Here is a 19169-nt window from a genome sequence, read left to right as displayed (position 1 = left end):
ATCACAGGCTAGTGTGGTGTGCCTCCTAAAGACTTGGTGAGATTTCCTAGGAACAAGCAGGTGGAGCAGCGGAGAGCAGGGCCAGGGGCAGTGAGAATGAGTGACTGCGACCTTTCGGGACCAGGAGTATGGTTCTTCTCTGTTGCTGTGATAACAAGAACACAGCATGTCTTTGGATATATTTTTCTGAATCTCTCTAAAGGCAATGTGAAAATGACAGGGGAGTATGATCTCAGGCTCTTTCAGCTTAAATTTACAAGGGACCTACTAGGTGGTAGCTCATAATCTGTGTGAATGACATGTTTATAAACAATTACAATGTAGTAGAGATGCTGTTTAAAAAATGCACAGAGCATTTTCTAAAGCACAGGAGGGCTGTGACTTGGCAAGAATAAACAAAAAGCCTGTGGTAGTGATAGGTGAAGAATATTTTGGTGATAAGGATTTATGAGGTGGACTAAGGGGAGACATCACACTGAAAATAAATTTTAGAGATTTCATTCACTCATTCATTGATTCAATCATTTATTCACTTACTCCTCTACTCAACAATTTCATGAATGTTTACATAGGACGTATAGAACTGAAATACAAAAGACCTTGTCCTCAAAAAGCTTGTAGTATGGAGTAACAGATAGATACAAATATTAACAATTAAAGGCAACAGTTGATAGAATAGCAATAATTAAAAAGTAGCAAGGATGCCTGAATCTTGATTATAAAATTCCAGAGAAATCATGATTTCTCTGAGAATTCTTAACACTGTGACTAAGCTTTTAAGGCTATTTGTAATGAAGGAATAACAAAGAGGAGAAATCTAATAAGCTAAAAATGCTGTGGTCTATGGAAAAATAAGGAAGAAAACAAATTCAATTATACTGACATCTCCTGAATCAAAGAGACTGGTTCTTCATTAATAAAAAATTTTTAAATACACTATTTTTAGCAATGTTGATGAAAAAGGTAAGATTGTGGACTTTATTGTGCAAGTTTTATAAGTTTTTGATTGATTGGCAGAAAAGTAAAACAAAGGAGGGTAGTCTAGATCAACATTTCCTAGCATATATATATGTATGAGACATATATGATCATATTTCTGGGATCCTAAGATTCTGTCAACTTTGAGACTCCTCAGAAATATTTTTGGGGGAGAAATAAAGGTAAGGCATTATCAATTTTAAGGTGTAACTTAACTTTAGAAATATTAAAAACGTGAAAAATTGTCCAAATCCAATAAAGACAGAAAACTTCACCTCTCATCTTCTATCCTCTACCTAGGCTCCCAAGCAAGGCAAATGGAAGGCTCACCTTCTCCATCATGGGCTTCTTACTCAGTTTTACTAGTAGGAAGTTTTACTAGTCATATAAACTTTTGAGTTTAGGATTTTGGAAGTTCGGGGCAGAGCTCTAAGACGTCTCCTCCGAACTACTGCAGAGTATTAGATATCTAGGTAAATGGAGAAGGTAGAAAGTAAGTGTGCTTTCTATCTGAAAATGTTCCCCTCCCTTCCCCACTTTGGATGTGTTGATGACTAAGTTGAAGAATATGTAGAGCAGAGTTCATGGAAAAGTTTGCCTAAAATAACTGTAAATGTTTACCTCTCTGAGTCAGATTTGGTTTGGAATATTTACTACTTATCATAGCGGATTGAATACATACTTACTTTAACTTCTTGTGTCTTTATTATTTTAAATTATCCTAGGTTCTTTAAAAAAGGCAGGACTATAAAGGGAAATAAATTTGGGAGGCTGTTATAATTCTTGATTTTATGATTCCGTGGATCTGTTGTTAAATCTATTCAGAGCCATTTCAAGGATTAAAAAGATCCCATCCTGTAGAAATAAAAATTGTCTTTGTGGTGATGGCCCTCAGTGTTGAAGAAAACAACCCTTTTTATTCAGGCTAAAACTTTGATGTCTTTGCCTCAGCATTGCAACAGAAACACCTCATGCTTCAGAATCAAACTGCTTGTTTTACATCCAGGTATCATGAGATATGAAAAGAGGAAAGGATTTAGGGTTGGGCAGAACTGGAACCTAATTCTGAGTCTTTCATTTAATAGGTGAAATCTAAGTCAAGTCACCTCTTTTTTCTGGTCCTAGTTCCCTCATCTGTAAGAAAAGAATGGTTCTTAGCTCCCAGGAGTACTGTGAGGCTAACATGAAGTAGTGAATGCCAAGCCCATATCTACAGCCCCCTCTTCTGCCACTTTCTGACTTACACTTGACCCTTTATTATTAGCAAAAGGGTTCTAAGTGCTGTCATCACATTGCTTCATCATTTTATGCCTTTGCTTTAACAGTTTCATGTATTTGGAGGTCATAATCATCCCACCCTCTTTCTTCTTCAAGGAAAAAGAGGTGTCCAATTCCTGGACACCTTATTAGCCCTGACTTGCTCCCAAATCTTGCTTCTTTGTGTTCTCTCAGAAACTTGTTCGTACCTTAAAGTTAGTATTTATAGTTTGATCTATAGGTCAGGAACCATTTTTTTTTTCTGTATCCTCAGTGTCTGCCAAAGTGCCTGGCACCTGGAAAATATGCAATTAATGTTAGTGGTCCCATAATAAAATCCATTTCAATGAGTGACAGTAATAAGAACTCCCTGTGGTGCTGATAGTGTTTTTGTTTTCTGCCTATCTACACACACACACACACACACACACACACACACACACACACTCCCTCCGCGCCCCCGCCCCCCCACTGCATAGGCACAGCTTAATGCCTTTTCAATTAAAAAATACCCAGTTAATACAAAAGACACAACAGTGACATGTGTCAGTGAATACAGTATTAATTATTGCCATGGTGCTCTTATTAGCTTCTTCAGAACAGGCCCCCACATGAGTATTCAATTTAGACTTTAAAAGAGCAAGGAGGAAAGTTATTGCATGCTAATTAGCTTTAACTTCCACCTTTACATGGTCAATTGGAGATAGCAGAATAATGCCAACTGGACAGAGGAGCTTTGGTGAAATGACAGAGGCTAGAAATTTTAGAATCCTTCCCTCTAGCCTTTTTGGCCCAGCACATTCCTTTGCTGTCACTCATTCTATAGATTCAGCATCATAGAGTCAAGCTGGCCTTAGTGTGAACAAAAAACAGTCTCACTATGTCATTCATAAAGCTGCAGTTCTATGTGTGACAGGTGAGTCATCTCTCAGGATGATAGTATGTTTCTTATCAGTGGATGTGTTCCTTCTTTTTGTTCCTCTGCGTTTTCATAATGTTGTGTACGTCTCTTATAAAAATCTGTTATGTCCTTTTTCTTCATGAAGACTGAGCATGCTGAGGGCAAAGATTGAGGTCTTAAAATTTCTTTATCCCTAGGGCTAATATATAGCTCAATACATAGTTATTACTTGAGTGAATGAAGTAATTAAACATGAGCTGAATAATCACATGGCCAGGAGCGTATGGGAAAGTAACGTATCTTATACAGTGATGTGGGTTCTCAACTCTGTGCTTGATTTGTGGAACTGCCAGTCGTTGAACTTCAGAGATGCAAACCAAGGGTTCTTCCCACAAAATTCATCTACTACTCTTGGTTCGTTCTTCTACTTCTAATCCCTACATGTTCCCAGTACGTACTTGCATGGACTGACTGAAAGAAACCAAAATAAATTCCATGTTATTTTTCCCCACTAACGCCTTGAATCTTGAATCATCTCATGACTCAGATACCCTTTTCCTGTCCAGGGTTGAAGACACTCTAGATAGAAGGCATATTCTGCTCTCAAATGAAACTCCCAAATCTCACCAATCCAAGTGTCTTAAGAAAGCAGAAGAGAAAGAAAAAAAATAGTTTTCTGATATTTCTTTTCACTTCTCTCATTGACATTCCTGTCTGAGATGAAACACCTGGGTAGGATGTAAGGAGAGTGCCGTAACTTATGGGCCTAGGATCCTTGATTGCTGTGCTGCTGGTGAAACCCTCAGTGAGAGGGCTGGAGAGAGTAGAGGAAGGATGGTGCTGATCACCCTCCTGTTACAAGGACTGCATCAAGATAGATCATCTTGGCCAACCCTTGGGACAACTTTTGAGGTAGGTGTTACTGTTATATACTATTCTACAGATGGAGAAATTGAAGTTAATTGATCTTCAGAAATTTGTTCAAGGTCTTACAACTAGTAAATGGTGAAGCCTGAAATCTATTCATAATTGGCTTATTCCAAGAGACATGCTATTAACCACCATACCATATTGCTCCCAGGGCAGAGTAGATGATTTTATTAAAAATACTAACATACTACATTAAATGTAATGTTATTCTGTTTTTAGTCTAGCTATGTTAATGCTAAATTTGCTTTAAAAAGAACTGTGAACTCCAACCTCCAAGCCTAACATCTGCCAGAGCCTTTTTTTTTGTTATTTTAATTTAAGATTTTTTTCCAGTATCTGATCCACATCTTTGTAGAACATCTGTAGCCTTACGGTGGTCAGAGTTATGAAGGCTGATTAGATATCAAAGTACCATCTGTGGGTCTCATGTCTGTTATTACCTTCCTTAGCAGACAAACACACAGAATAAAAGAAATAACGGAGAAGAGTCAACAGTATTTGTATTCACCAAAGCAGCAGCAAACTTTGCATATTTCCGTTATGTATTTATTCCTCTGTCCTGCGTGGGTTGGTGGAAAAGCAGAGCAGTATGTATATGTGTTACTAAAAGTGATCAAAGTAAGGGAGACAGTGGTCACAGCTCTTCCTTCTTCATGGAAAATACATGATAGCTTGGTGTCTGATAAAGAACAGATAGCCACAGAAGCTTTGCACCAAATCCATCATCTCTCTGATGTCCCGATCTCTAGAAATACTGAGTAGTAGTAACAGGATTGAGGACCCTCACTCCAGCGACATGTGCAAATACATGGCCAATGACACAGATCTACAAAAATGGAGGATGACCCCCTCATAGCTTTCCTGAAACCTAATAGGTTTCTTTTTCATGGTTATTTTAGTGAGAAACCATATTTTAAATGGCATGGACTGTAACCAACTCCCTGGTACATGATATGATGAAACAGTTTTTCTTACTAGGGTGCATAGATAGTCATTATCTGACCTCAACCAGTTCTTTCTCTTGCCACTCCTCATGTTCCTCGTGAACTTTGTAATCCCACAATCCAGCCACTCTGAGCATCTCTTCCTTTCCTGGAGTGACCAATCTTGTGACCTTTTACAGGCTGTTTCTTCTAATCATATCACTTCTTGTCCTTCTTTTTCTTCCTGCTCTGCCAAACTTTGTGGCTGACTCCTCACCTACCTAAGACTTGACTCCTCTCTGAAGTCTTTCTCAACTCCTCCAAAAGACATTCCTTGTTTTGCAGTCTTACTGCTCTCTGTTGGCACATGACATGCGATATACCAAAATATAAATAAGCCTAAGACAGTGTTGTAGGGAGATGTAAAGAAGACCAATTTGGACTGTGCTCTTCAATCAATCTGTTCTAGACTCGCCAGCCTCTCAGTGTCTCATATGCACTCAGCCTTTTTGCACACAGATCCTCATCCCTGCTATCCACCCTCAGGAAGGCTCCTCAGGCTCTGCGAATAGCTGACCTGTTCCCATCCTTGAGATCTCAGCTCACCTGGCATCTCTGTACCAAGGTCTTCTGTTCCTACTCGGTCTGAAGTTGCCCACCTCAGTTAGCTTCCATCCCACCCACCGCTGCATTTCCTTCATTGAATTCATCACAATCTATATGTCTCTTATTTATTGATTTGTTGATTCAAATAAACAAGTTGTAATGATTCATTGTATTTCTCCTCCCCCAGAACAAAGAGGCATGAAGATAGAAACCATGTCTGTTTGGTTCTCCTGTATATCCCTCCTGCCTAGCAGCCAGGCCTGGTACATCAAAGATACACAAATAAGAATTTACTTTTTAAAGAATAAACAGTAAATGAAAAAGTTATTGAATGAATAAACCAAATGGAGAAGATACGATGGTGCCCATAGGAGGCATACGTAGCCTGATCTTGAAGAGTTGGGGAAGGATACTTAGAAGAGACTTAGTTATATAGGTAAATCCTATGTGAAGAAGATCAGATTTCAGTCTATGTTATATTTTTCCTCACTTAGGGACCTAGTGAAAGCATTTCTTTTACTGTTTTCAGATATGATGAAAGACCTTATCCCCATACAGTCTTCTGTCTCCCTCCTCTTATTCTTGGTGAGGGCCAAGACCTCAGACCCTCTCTGCATAGTGCGTGTTCCTCCCCCACCTTAGTCCTCACTGGAGTGTTACATAGGCCCCTGTTGCTGTTTATGCAAAGTGTCTAATTATGCGTTCACTCAAAGGCCTTGCAAGTGCCAAGCTCAGGAGTCTTTGCTTACCCACTAGCACTTCAAAGCATCAGATGCCCCTTAGCTGATTATCCTGGGAATAGCTGTAGATGCTGAAGCTCCACTTCATTCCATATTCTGATTTGAGTGATTACTTTGCTCCAAATCTCCACGCCCAAAGTCATGCCCCTAGAGAGGGCAGATTCACCTGAAATGAAAGCAGATGCTTTTTACCTTTATATTATGCTACACAGGGAGATTCTATATCCTATCACTCATCTTTTGTTCTTTTTTTGTTGGGGGAAGAGGATATGTGAAATTATTACACAAAGTTCTTAGTGGGGGAACTATATTAAGAATTTAATAGTTCATTATCAGATAATCCTTTACCCCTTCCTCAACCTTCAGTTAGGTATCACTTTGCCCATTTGAGAGCTGACCAAAGTGAGTAGAAAACTTATATATCCAACCAAAACTCTCATAGCTACTAAGTCAGTAGAGGTATAATTCTGTAGGAGATTGGTCGGGTGGTGGGAGAAGCTACAGAGAAACACACAAACCTTCTTCAAGGGGCAGAAGGTTTTGTGTCTTTCCCTATAGCTTCTCCCACCACCCTGACTGATCTCCTATATAATTATAGCCTATGTCTGAGATTCACAAAGCCCACCTGTGTTTTAATCACTATACTGCCCTAACTAGCCCTAAGTAAATTACACATTGAAAAGTTATCCTGCCACATTCCTCTTGCCTGCTTTTGTCTTTGGATATTTTGTCCAGTGTACTCTTCTAAAATTGTTTCAACATCTTTACTGCTTGGTCTTCAGAAAGTTATGATAGATATATTATTTACCCCCAGATGTACTTGTGATATAATTAATCTCATTCTAGTCTGTAAACATTTATTGGGAACTGATTATAATCCAAGTAAATCACTGAGCAATGGAGATATTTAGGTGAATGAGACATGGTCCTTCCTCTGGAATAGCTCACATTCTACTGGGAGAGACAGTTGTTAAAGCAACTAATTACAATGACCCATGCAACAGTTGAAATAAAGACTCTTCAGTGTAGGAAAAGAGAAGAATTAGTTCTTCCAGGAGGAGCAGGAAAAACCTTCATTAGAGTAGATGATACCTGAAATGAGCATTGAGTTTACTAGCTTTTCAGGTACTTTGCACACTAAGTGGTTCTACAGCAGCAAGGTGTGGCTGTCTGAAGTGTCAGCAGTGCTCCTGAAACATCACTGCCTCTGTGGTGGGCAAATTGTATGTGGGGGAGGAAGTAGAGGGATGCAGTGAATAAGACTGATAACACAGGAGTTTCCAGGATACATCCTGTGTTGACACAGTACAAAGTTTAGACTTCATCTTGAAGGCAATAGGGAGCTTTTGGAGGTTTATAAAGCAAAGGGTACCACTGAAAAAAATATATGAGTGAGAAACTCCTGTTCCAACACAGGAACATATGATCATAAGCTACAGGAAGCTATGAAAAGCTATGCCGTCACCCCCCGGCATCACACCTCATCCAGGCTTTTTCCAGCTTTGTTTCCACTGTGGATCTTTCATGTTAGATTTGCACTACACAAAAGGTGCCAACATTTTCAGCAGAGAAGCCTTCCAGCATCCTTAAAAGCTTGGGTCTTACTGTTTCTTTGCCTTTGCTCCAGTGTAGACTGTCATACTTGCTAAGGGATAAGCTGAAACAAAGACAGGATGATACTGATTTTAAGAACATAGGTTTTGAAGATTAGATGCCTGGGTTCACATCATGGCTAGGTCACTTCTTAACTGTATGAACTTAGGAATGTTCTGTGATCTCTCCACCTCATTTTTCCCAACTGTAAAATAGAGAGCATTATATAATCTATCTTGTGATGTTGTGGTGAGAAGAAAATGAGTTACCACATGAAAACTACTTTAAACAGTGGCCTGGAAAGTTGTAAGTACTCCATGAGTATTTAGTATTATTCTTGCATCCTGAATTGGTTATGAATGACAAAATACCAAGCTATTGCAGTCCTTATTGGGAAGATCTATGAAGACAGAATTGTTGACTATGAAATAGAGTTTTTCTTAGACCAGCACCTAAGCTACTTTTCCATGTTGCCCCAAATAAGAAAGATGAGTGGCCCTTAGTGAGCTCTTGCTTGATAGGTGTATTTACATGCATTATATCATTTAACCTCACAACCACACAGTGATTCAAGTATATGTATGTATTTCTATGCTACATAATCTTTGTTTTCTTGAAAAGAAAAATGAGGCGTAAAGAAGTAGAGTCACTTGCACAAAAGCACACACATAGGAAGTGCTAGAACAAGGACTCTAAACAGGTTAGACCGAATGCAAATTCATTATTTTCTTCTCTACTACACTACCCTACCTGTCAAGTTAGAGAGGTCAAAGTAATTTAATTTTTTAATCTTCTATGATGAGAGCTGGCACATATGTACACAGAAAAACTGCTTTGTATTGTTGCTATAATTTGTGCTCCGAATGTTTATATAACAGATGTTTATCTAAATTCTTTCACACTTTCTATCCAGTTTGCTTTCCAAGCAGCCTATGTATTATTACTGCTTTTTTATATATGGTGAGATGCAGGAATCAAGACTTAGCCCTTTTCCTTGCCTTGAGTTGCTCTCAGTTGAACCTTCCTGGGCACCTGTTAGGACTTCCACAGTCTTTTTGATGATGAGCTTATCAGGGCTTTATCATTGTTACAGGTTCTTTGCTTCCTTGTATTCTATGACAACCTCTTGCACTTACACACTGTTGTTTGCCAGGCAACCCTAACCTCATAATGGAAAGGACTGAATATCAGGATGAACCCAAATAGAGAAAGTAAATGTGATAAGAAAGTAATTAAAACATTCTTTTGATCAAACTCTTTAAGAGCTGTCATGAGGATCAATAGGTATACAAGGCTGCTATTTTAAGATCTTAACCTCACTGTGCATGTTTGAGATGGGACCTAGTAAACTGGATGTGCTGAATAGTACAGAAGATTCCAGTTTCACCTGACATGTGATTCAGACACTTCAACTCTATAGTGTCAAGGTCTACATGATTGAATTAGGGGAAAGGGGTGAGCACCTAGCAATGCCATCCAACCATCTTAATGCCATTGTATGTACTAGTCAATGTCATATAATTAAATTTTCTAGAATATTCTAGAATTTCTCTTTTGTGGCATGCATTATGGAGAGTAAAATGAAAACCATCTGGGCTATAGAATAAAACATTGATTAGATTAAAAACCATACAGGAAAAATGTGTGACTCTCTTTCACCGCTCATATCACTACACCTATTTTGCGTGGATAAAATCAGCATAACATATAGTCATTGAACATGTGCATAGTTTTTCTTGTATGCCTACCAAACCAGATGTTTTCTGTCAGAAATATGGACAGATTTTTTATATTTCACCAAGATACTGTCATCTAATGTGTAAGTATCTGACTTATGGAAACTAAGTGAGAAACACCTCTTGGCTTTTACTTTATTTAAAATAAAAAACAATTTCAAAAAATTTTTTTTCAAATGTTTAATTTATTTTCCAATGAATATTTCATAAAGGTTTTTAAACAAGGGCGTATTTTAGTTGTGCTGACTAAACAATGCATTCACCCATTTATTCACTCACTGAATGTGTAACTTCTTTTTTTTTTTTTTTTTTTTTTTTTTTTTTTTTATATTTATTTATTGCATTTTAGGTTTTGGGGTACATGTGAAAAACATGCAAGGTTGTTGCATAGGTGCATACGTGGCAGTGTGATTTGCTGCCTTCCTCCCCTTCACCCATATCTGGCATTTCTCCCCATGCTATCCCTCCCCAATTCCCCACCCCCCCGCTGTCCCCCCCACTCCCCCACAACAGACCCCCATGTATAGTGCTCCCCTCCCTGTGTCCATGTGTTCTCCTTGTTCAACACCCGCCTATGAGTGAGAACATGTGGTGTTTGATTTTGTGTTCTTGTGTCAGTTTGCTGAGAATGATGGTTTCCAGGTTCATCCATGTCCCTACAAAGGACGCGAACTCCTCGTTTTTAATGGCTGCATAATATTCCATGGTGTATATGTGCCACATTTTTCCTGTCCAGTCTATCATCGATGGGCATTTGGGTTGGTTCCAGGTCTTTGCTATTGTAAACTGTGCTGCTATGAACATTCGTGTGCATGTGTCCTTATAGTAGAACGATTTATAATCCTTTGGATATATGCCCAGTAATGGGATTGCTGGGTCAAATGGAATTTCTATTTCTAGGTCCTTGAGGAATCGCCACACTGTTTTCCACAATGGTTGAACTAATTTACACTCCCACCAACAGTGTAAAAGTGTTCCTATTTCTCCACATCCTCTCCAGCATCTGTTGTCTCCGGATTTTTTAATGATTGCCATTCTAACTGGTGTGAGATGGTATCTCAATGTAGTTTTGATTTGCATTTCTCTAATGGCCAGTGATGATGAGCATTTTTTCATATGCTTGTTGGCCTCATGTATGTCTTCTTTTGTAAAGTATCTGTTCATATCCTTCGCCCACTTTTGAATGGGCTTGTTTGTTTTTTTCTTGTAAATCTTTTTTAGCTCATTGTAAATTCTGGATATCAGCCCTTTGTCAGATGGGTAGGCTGCAAAAATTTTTTCCCATTCTGTTGGTTGCCGATTCACTCTATTGACTGTTTCTTTTGCTGTGCAGAAGCTGTGGAGTTTGATTAGGTCCCATTTGTCTATTTTGGCTTTTGTTGCCAATGCTTTTGGTGTTTTGGTCATGAAGTCCTTGCCTACGCCTATGTCCTGAATGGTTTTGCTTAGGTTTCCTTCTAGTGATTTTATGGTGTTAGGTCTTATGTTTAAGTCTTTAATCCATCTGGAGTCAATTTTAGTGTAAGGTGTCAGGAAGGGGTCCAGTTTCTGCTTTCTGCATATGGCTAGCCAGTTTTCCCAACACCACTTATTGAACAGGGAATCCTTTCCCCATTGCTTGTTTTTATCGGGTTTGTCAAAGATCGGGTGGTTGTAGATATGTTGTGTTGCCTCCGACGCCTCTGTTCTGTTCCATTGGTCTATATCTCTGTTTTGGTACCAGTACCATGCTGTTTTGATTACTGTAGCCTTGTAGTAGAGTTTGATGTCTGGTAGTGTGATGCCTCCTGCTTTGTTCTTTTTGCTTAGAATTGACTTGGCTATGCGGGCTCTCTTTTGGTTCCATATGAAGTTTAAGGTGGTTTTTTCCAGTTCTGTGAAGAAGGTCATTGGTAGCTTGATGGGGATAGCATTGAATCTGTATATTACTTTGGGCAGTATGGCCATTTTCACAATATTAATTCTTCCTAACCATGAACATGGAATGTTTCTCCATCTGTTTGTGTCCTCTCTTATTTCGTTGAGCAGTGATTTGTAGTTCTCCTTGAAGAGGTCCTTTACGTTCCTTGTTAGTTGTATTCCTAGGTATTTTATTCTCTTTGTAGCAATTGTGAATGGCAGTTCGTTCTTGATTTGGCTCTCTTTAAGTCTGTTATTGGTGTATAGGAATGCTTGTGATTTTTGCACATTGATTTTGTATCCTGAGACTTTGCTGAAGTTGCTTATCAGTTTCAGGAGCTTTTGGGCTGAGATGAGGGGGTCTTCGAGATATACAATCATGTCGTCTGCAAATAGGGACAATTTGAGTTCCTCCTTTCCTAATTGAATACCCTTTATTTCTTTTTCTTGCCTGATTGCTCTGGCTAGAACTTCCAGTACTATATTGAATAGGAGTGGTGAGAGAGGGCATCCTTGTCTAGTGCCAGATTTCAAAGGGAATGCTTCCAGTTTTTGCCCGTTCAGTATGATATTGGCTGTCGGTTTGTCGTAAATAGCTTTTATTATTTTGAGATACGTTCCATCGATACCTAGTTTATTGAGGGTTTTTAGCATAAAGGGCTGTTGAATTTTGTCGAAGGCCTTCTCTGCATCTATTGAGATAATCATGTGGTTTTTGTCTTTGGTTCTGTTTATGTGGTGAATTACATTTATAGACTTGCGTATATTGAACCAGCCTTGCATCCCCGGGATGAATCCTACTTGATCATGGTGGATAAGCTTTTTGATGTGCTGTTGTAATCGGCTTGCCATTATTTTATTGAAGATTTTTGCATCTATGTTCATCATGGATATTGGCCTGTAGTTTTCTTTTCTTGTTGAGTCTCTGCCAGGTTTTGGTATTAGGATGATGTTGGTCTCATAAAATGATTTGGGGAGGATTCCCTCTTTTTGGATTATTTGGAATAGTTTCAGTAGGAATGGTACCAGTTCCTCTTTGTATGTCTGGTAGAATTCGGCTGTGAACCCATCTGGACCTGGGCTTTTTTTGGGTGGTAGGCTCTTAATTGCTGCCTCGACTTCAGACCTTGTTATTGGTCTATTCAGGGTTTCGACTTCTTCCTGGTTTAGGCTTGGGAGGAGGCAGCTGTCCAGGAATTTATCCATTTCCTCCAGGTTTTCTAATTTATGTGCATAGAGTTGTTTGTAATAATCTCTGATGATGGTTTGAATTTCTGTGGAATCTGTGGTGATATCCCCTTTGTCATTTTTTATTGCATCTATTTGATTATTCTCTCTTTTCTTTTTTATTAGTCTGGCTAGTGGTCTGTCTATTTTGTTGATCTTTTCAAAAAACCAGCTCCTGGATTTATTGATTTTTTGAAGGGTTTTTCGTGTCTCTATCTCCTTCAATTCTGCTTTGATCTTAGTTATTTCTTGTCTTCTGCTAGGTTTTGAGTTTTTTTGATCTTGCTCCTCTAGCTCTTTCAATTTTGACGATAGGGTGTCAATTTTAGATCTCTCCTTTCTTCTCATGTGGGCACTTATTGCTATATATTTTCCTCTAGAGACTGCTTTAAATGTGTCCCAGAGATTCTGGTATGTGGTGTCTTCATTCTGGTTGGTTTCGAAGAACGTCTTTATTTCTGCCTTCATTTCATTGTTTATCCAGTCAACATTCAGGAGAAAGTTGTTCATTTTCCATGAGGCTGTGCGGTTCTGGGTTGGTTTCTGAATTCTGAGTTCTAACTTGATTGCACTGTGGTCTGAGAGACTGTTTGTTATGGTTTCCGTTCTTTTGCATTTGCTGAGGAGTGATTTACTTCCAATTATGTGGTCAATTTTAGAGTAGGTGTGATGTGGTGCTGAGAAGAATGTATATTCTGTGGATTTGGGGTGGAGAGTTCTGTAAATGTCTATTAGGTTTGCTTGTTCCAGGTCTGAGTTCAAGTCCTGGATATCCTTGTTAATTTTCTGTCTCGTTGATCTGTCTAATATTGACAATGGTGTGTTGAAGTCTCCCACTATTTTTGTGTGGGAGTCTAGGTCTCTTTGTAAGTCTTTAAGAACTTGCCTTATGTATCTGGGTGCTCCTGTATTAGGTGCATATATATTTAGGATCGTTAGCTCTTCTTGCTGCATTGATCCTTTTACCATTATGTAATGTCCTTCTTTGTCTCTTTTGATCTTTGTTGCTTTAAAGTCTATTTTATCAGAGATGAGAATTGCAACTCCTGCTTTTTTTTGCTCTCCATTTGCTTGGTAAATCTTCCTCCATCCCTTTATTTTGAGCCTTTGTGTATCCTTGCATGCGAGATGGGTTTCCTGGATACAGCACACTGATGGGTTTTGGCTTTTTATCCAATTTGCCAGTCTGTGTCTTTTGATTGGGGCATTTAGTCCGTTTACATTTAGGGTTAATATTGTTATGTGTGAATTCGATCCTGTCATTTTGGTGCTAGGTGGCTGTTTTGCCCTTTGGTTGATGCAGATTCTTCATTGTGTTGATGCTCTTTACCTTTTCATGTGTTTTTGGAGTGGCTGGTACTGGTTGTTCTTTTCTATGTGTAGTGCCTCCTTCAGGAGCTCTTGTAGAGCTGGTCTGGTGGTGATGAACTCTCTGAGTTCTTGCTTGTTCACAAAGGATTTTATTTTTCCTTCACTTATGAAGCTTAGTTTGGCTGGATACGAAATTCTGGGTTGAAAGTTCTTTTCCTTAAGGATGTTGAATATCGGCCCCCACTCTCTTCTGGCCTGTAGGGTTTCTGCTGAGAGATCTGCAGTGAGTCTGATGGGCTTCCCTTTGTGGGTAACCCGACCTTTCTCTCTGGCTGCCCTTAGTATTTTCTCCTTCATTTCAACCCTGGTGAATCTGATGATTATGTGTCTTGGGGTTGCTCTTCTAGAGGAGTATCTCTGTGGTGTTCTCTGTATTTCCTGGACTTGAATCTTGGCCTGCCTTGTTAGGTTGGGGAAGTTTTCCTGGATAATATCCTGAAGAGTATTTTCCAGCTTGGATGCATTCTCTTCATCACATTCAGGTACACCTATCAAACGGAGATTAGGTCTTTTCACATAGTCCCATATTTCTTGTTGACTTTGTTCATTCCTTTTTACCCTGTTTTCTCTAATCTTGCCTTCTCGTTTTATTTCATTGAGTTGATCTTCGACCTCTGATATCCTTTCTTCTGCTTGGTCAATTCGGCTGTTGAAACTTGTGCATGCTTCACGAAGTTCTCGTGTTGTGTTTTTCAGCTCCATCAATTCGCTCATATTCCTCTCTAAGTTGTCCATTCTTGTTAGCATTTCATCAAGTCTTTTTTCAAGGTTCTTAGTTTCTTTGCATTGGGTTAGAACATGTTCTTTTAGCTCACGGAAGTTTCTTATTATCCACTTTCTGAAAGCTGATTCTGTCATTTCATCACACTCATTCTCCATCCAGTCTTGTTCCCTTGCTGGTGAGGAGTTGTGATCCCTTGTAGGAGGAGAAGTGTTCTGGTTTTGGGTGTTTTCATCCTTTTTGCGCTGGTTTCTTCCCATCTTTGTGGATTTATCCACCTGTTGACTTTGTAGTTGTTGTCTTTCTGATTTTGGTAATTTTAAGTCTGCTGTGGCAGAACTCATAAACCCCCTGCTCTTCCCCCCAGGTGTTCTGTCCCAGGGAGTTACTGTTTTATGATGTTCCCCTGTGCGGTTGCTGTTTTCCCTGCCCACAAGGTGGCAGCCTAGTCACACTCAGGTTGCAGAGGCTTCGCTAAGCTGCTGTGGGCTCCACCCAGCTTCCGTGTGAACTTCTGGGTGTAGTTAGAACTGCTTCCGCGATGTTGGCCCGCCCCTGTAGTGACGGAGTCTCTGTAGTGGCGGATTGCCTTGTTAGATTGCCCTGGGAACAGCAGGGTGCCTATGGAGAACACCCCTCCTCCACAGAGCTGGACCGTCCCAGTTTCAGTTGTGTTTCAGGTCTTCTTGCTGGGTAAGAGGGGACACCGTCTCATCTGATCTGCCTCCGGAGCCGCTGCGTTGGCTAAAGCCGCGGCTCTGAGATTCGTGGCGCTGGCCTGGCTACCCGTTTCAGCTCCCCTTGCTGGCTTATAGGGGACTCAGACTCTCTCACTTTGTACAGTGAGCCGTTGCCTCAGGGTGCCGGCCCAGCGGCTGCGCCATTCAAGCCAGCGGCGCCAGCGGCGCTGGCGACCCGTGTGGCTTCTCTGCGTGTGAATCTCCTGGTCTGTGGGCAGTAAAAATCAGTCTGGAAATACGGCGTCCACTCACCCTCTGTGCTTTCTCTCGGAGCTGCATTCCCGAGTTCCTCCTAAGTGGCCATCTTGGATCTCTATTCCTGAATGTGTAACTTCTTAATTTTTAACTTCTATATCCTAAGTGCCTAAATTATGTCACAAATTGTTTTTCTTTTAATTAAAAAAAAATGTTAAGTAGATATTATGCCCAGTTTACAACTGAGTAAACTGATTTTCAGAGAAGTTTAGTATCTTTAACATATAATTGAAAGTCACTAGTATTTCAACAGATGCTGGCAGTATTTTTAAAAATCATTTTCATTCTGAGAAAACAGGAAATTTGGTAATAGCAATTGGGACAAATAGGAAAAAAATGGCCTGAGATGTAGCTCCTAACATGGATTTTATTGTGGCATAAAGAGAAGCAGTGAAATTTCTAAGTAGTAAAGTAGGTGAAGTACAGAAAAAAAAAATTTGAGATTTAAAGAGAGCGAGAGCTTTTCCTAACTAACCTGTAAGTATTTTTTAAAAGTTTCCATTTGAGCTATTTATTCATTCATAAAATATTTTTGAGACTCTACCATATGCCAAACAATTTCCAGAAGATATGTGGAATACATCAGACACAAGTTAGAGTGAAAACACACACATGTACATGCACACTTATGCACATACACACAACTTCCTGCCTTTTGGAGATAACATTGTAGCAGGGAGACACAGACAATAAGTATAATAAATAAGGTAATTATCTAGCATAATAGAATATTATAAGTACCATAAAGAAAAAGAGAAAAACAAGAGAGAGCACAGAGTATGGGCAGTGAACTTGCCTGAGGCAGGCTTGGGGAGGGCCGGTGGTCACTGTGAGTAGGATGAGTGAGTAGGCCCTACTGAGAACCCAACACTTGAGCATAGACTTTGAGTTGAAAAAAGTAGCGTGGAAGATATTGTGGGAATAGCACTCCAGGCAGAGAGAACATCCACCACAAAAGCTTCAAGTTGGGCTCATGCCCAGTATCTTATAGTAAGCAAGGAGAGCCCAGGAAATTAAAAGAAGCATAGTAAACTTGAAGTCAGAGAGATCCATGTGGGCAAATTGAGAAGGAACCTACAGGCCAAGGCAAGGAATCTTTCTTGTAATTTGGAAATAGGGAGCCACTGAAAAGGTGTGGCAAGATCTGATTTATGTTTTAAAAGACTAATTGTGTTTTAACTTTTATTTTAGGTTCAGGGGTACATATGCAGGTTTGTCATGTAAATTGCCTGTCACACAGGTTTGGTGTACAGATAATAAGCATGGTGTCATTTGGTAGTTTTAAGATCCTCACCTTTCTCCCACCCTCTACCCACAAGTAGACCTTGGTGTCTAGTGTCTCCTTATTTGTGGTTATGTATAATCAGTGTTTAACTCCACTTACAAATCAGAATATATAGTTTTTGTTTTCAGTTTCTGCATTAGTTTGCTTGGGAAAATAGCCTCCAGCTCCATCCGTGTTGCTGCAAAGGGTATGATCTCATTCTTCTTTATGGCTGTATAGTATTTTATGCAGTATATCTGCCACATTTTCTTTATCCAGTCTGCCATTGATGGGTATTTTGGTTGGTTCTATGTCTTTGCTATTGTGAATAGTGCTGCAATGAACATATATATGCATGTGTCTTTATGTTAGAATGATTTGTATTCCTTTGGGTATATAACCAACAGTGGACTTGCTGGGTCAAATACTAGCTCTGTTTTAAGTTTTTTGAGAAATCACCCAACTGCTTTCAACAATGGCTGAACTAATTTACATTCCTACCAATAGTGTAAGAGCATTCCTTTTATTCAATGATCTCACCAGCATTTGTTATTCTGGCTGCTAACTTAATAATGAGCTGCAAAGGTCAAGGGTGAAATCAGGGAGAACATTGAGGGGCTATTGTAGACCAGGCAAGAAGTGGCCGTGAATCTAGTGGAAACTAGAAAAATGACCAGGTTCTGCATATATTTTGGAGATATTCTGGATATATTTGGAGATAGAGGCTACTGTGTTTCATGATGGATTGGAAATAGAGTAAGATTGAAATCAAAGAATGAGGGTAGGTCTAATTTTTTGTCTTGAGAAACTTCCCAATCAAGAGAAGAAGTTCAGTTTGCAGCATGTTAGCTTTGAGATCAGATACCCAGCCTGTTTAATAAGTGGTTGTGTATATGAGTTTGGAATTGAGCAGAGGGCACTGGGCAGAAGTTAGAAATTGGAGAGTCATTGCCACATACATGGTCTTTAAATCCATGAACCTAGAGAAGCCTTCCAAGAAAGTAAAGGCAGGTAGAGAAGGAGATAGACCAATGATTCAGCCCCTGGGATCTCCACAATTATAAGGTCATGAAGACGTGCATTCTTTAGTAATGGGAACTGAGGAGGAGCAAAAATAAGGTATGGAGGAAAACCTAAGAATGCATGGACTTATTATGAAGGAGCAGGGATTCACTGTTTAAATGTTGCTAATAGTTGATGGAAGATAACAATACTGAGAACTGGCCATTTTATTTGGCAGCAAGAATGTCATACCTGGCCTTCCTTTAAGCAGGTCTGAGAACACAGTGACACTAGAAGTTCATTTAGAGTAGTTTAAAAATGAAGAAATATTCCAGAGAAAAATGCAGATAATTCTTTTTTTTTTTTTTTGGGATGGGGTTTCTCTCTTGTCACCCAGGCTGGAGTACAGTGGCGTGATCTTGGGTCATACAACCTCTGCCTCCTGGATTCAAGTGATTCTCCTGTCTCAGCTTCCTGAGTAGCTGGGATTATAGGCATTCTCTACCATGCCTGGCTGATTTTTGTATTTTTAGTAGAGATGGGGTTTCACCATATTGGTCAGGCTGGTTTCGAATTCCTGACCTCAGGTAATCCACCTGCCTCAGCCTCCCAAAGTGCTGGGATTACAGGCATGAGCCACCATGCTGGGTCCAGATAATTCTTAAAAAGAATTTAAATGCAAAAGGAGCTAAGAACTAGAGTGGTGCCTGTAAGGTGAAGATGGATTCCAAGGAGTTTTTGGTTTACCTTGAAAGAAATAGAAATAAGAATTTGTGCCAATTAGAGAAGCTGAATATAAAAGAAGAAAAATGGATTATGTAGGAGGGAGAAGATTTACTAGATTAGTCAGAAAGTAAACGAACTGCAGGTGTATAGATCTGTCTGACAGTCATCAGGTCTAACCTGGAGTCCATACACACGATTTAGAGGGAGACTAATCAGTCAAATTGTGTATTGTTTTTTTCTCTATCCCCAGTCAGCTACTCATATATGAATGGAGTAGGTCCAGAATTGGATTAAATAAGA

Source organism: Aotus nancymaae, unplaced genomic scaffold (assembly GCF_030222135.1).
Source record: "Aotus nancymaae isolate 86718 unplaced genomic scaffold, 86718_ANA_hifiasm-v0.15.2.pri h1tg000059l, whole genome shotgun sequence".
Taxonomy (NCBI): Eukaryota; Metazoa; Chordata; class Mammalia; order Primates; family Aotidae; genus Aotus; species Aotus nancymaae.
The sequence above is the reverse complement of the archived record's forward strand: the minus strand, read 5'-3'. Positions refer to the sequence as shown.